This window comes from Colobus angolensis, unplaced genomic scaffold (assembly GCF_000951035.1).
Source record: "Colobus angolensis palliatus isolate OR3802 unplaced genomic scaffold, Cang.pa_1.0 Scaffold66, whole genome shotgun sequence".
Classification (NCBI taxonomy): Eukaryota; Metazoa; Chordata; class Mammalia; order Primates; family Cercopithecidae; genus Colobus; species Colobus angolensis.
Window position 1 is genome coordinate 1,371,666 of NW_012120265.1, and position 1,911 is coordinate 1,373,576.

Below are 1,911 nucleotides of genomic sequence, written 5' to 3' on the forward strand. Positions count from 1 at the left end.
TTTTTTTTTTTTTTGGCACTTTCCAGGCTGTTTATACGCGTTCTCTGGCTCTGTACTATTGCTTTGGAAGATAACACACTGCATGATGTCCAACATATGAAAGCAAGGCCAAGGACTTCTTTTTTTTTTTGCTGGAAACATTTTGAAAGGGATTTTGTAATTATTCTTTTAGTTCTAGCTAGCAATGAATGGATGATTGGTTGGATGTGCTTAGGAATTCTTGCTGAATGAGGTCACCTAGCCTCAAAAACAATCTAAATGGGAGGTGAATGAATTCTCAATTTTACGCTTAGTGAGGCTGACATAATGTTACCTTTTTTTTTTCTTTTGTAATTGTTCTTGTATTTCAGAATGAGGAGATCTTATTCCCTAGGTCTTTAATATTTCTGTTGGCCTGTGCAAAGACTCATGGCTCCAGGCATCGTGTCAAAAGTGCTTACAGATAGAGTCAACTTTCTCAGAGAGAAGCCCACTCAGGGAACAGCAGATGAAGAGGTGAAGTGACAAGCATTTCTGTTTCTTTTTTCTTTTATTATCATTATCATTTTTGAGACAGAGTCTCGCTCTGTCACCCAGGCTGTGCAGTGGCACGATCTCAGCTCACTGCAACCTCCACCTCGTGGGTTCAAGCAATTCTCCTGCCTTCAGCCTCCTGAGTAGCTGGGACTACAGGCACGAGCCACCATGCCTGGCTCATTTCTTTCTTTTCTTTGTTCTTTTTTTTTGAGACGGAGTCTCGCTCTATTGCCCAGGTAGGAGTGCAGTGGTGCGATCTCGGCTCACTGCAACATCCACCTCCCAGATTCAAACAATTCTCCTGCCCCAGCCTCTGGAGTAGCTGGGATTACAGGGGTGTGCCACAATGGTCGGCTAATTTTTGTATTTTTAGTAGAGATGGGGTTTCACCATGTTGCCCAGGCTGATCTCAAACTCCTGACCTCAAGTGATCCAGCCGCCTTGGCCTCCCAAAGTGCTGGAATTACAGGTGCGAGCCATCACACCCAGCTGAGAGGCATTTCTGATAACCTAATTTGAGTACCTGGATCCAGCCGCACCTGAGGCCAACTCCTCTGATAATTTCAGATGCACAAGTCATCCATCCCTTCTCCTTTTTTAAAAAAAAACTACCTCTGGAGCATTTCATTAAGTCAAACAACAAAAGTTATGCGGCGTTCCGTGCACTTCGTATATATAAATTCCCACAGTGAACCTTAGGCTCACATCTCATTAAAAATATTTTAAATATGTCTTTTTATTTATTTATTTTTTGAGATGAAGTTTCACTCTGTCGCCCAGGCTGGAGGGCAGTTACGCGATCTCAGCTCACTGAATCCTCCACCTCTCAGGTTCAAGCGATTCTTCCACCTCAGCCTCCCGAGTAGCTGGGATTACAGGCACTTACCACCAGGTCTAGCTAATTTTTTTGAATTTTTAAGAGAGGGGGGATTTCAGCACGCTGGCCAGGATTGTCTTAAACTCCTACCCTCAAGTGATTCACCCACTTCAGCCTCCCAAAGTGCTGGGATTATAGGCGTGAGCCACTGCGCCCAGCCTAAATATCTTTTTAAACTTCTATTTTTCTATGGTGGGACTATAAAAAAAAACAGTAATAGCAAATCCTGTTTCTCATTCAGTGGGATATTTTTTCTTCCTGTAAATCAGATTGTTTACAGGGCTGGCAGGGACTTATATATGATTCAGCGTTGAGTCCCCAGCATCATCAACACATTTGTTTCAAGATTAAAACAAATATAAGGCATTAGGAGTCTCTTGAAAGACACTTAATGATTTGGTTCCTTTACCAGCCCGGATGGATGAAGAAAGTTGATTGAAGAAAAGTTATTATAAATCAGGAAGGAAGGACAGTGTGGTACATTCTGGCATCTGGGGTATCCTTTTTTTTTTTTTTTT

General features: G+C 42.3%; 1 protein-coding gene across 1 annotated transcript in view; it reads right to left on the reverse strand.

Moving 5' to 3' along the window:
• Nucleotides 1-1,911, reverse strand: part of TMEM221 (transmembrane protein 221) — a 10,392-nt gene that overhangs the window by 6,621 nt on the left and 1,860 nt on the right. The window lies entirely within an intron of this gene.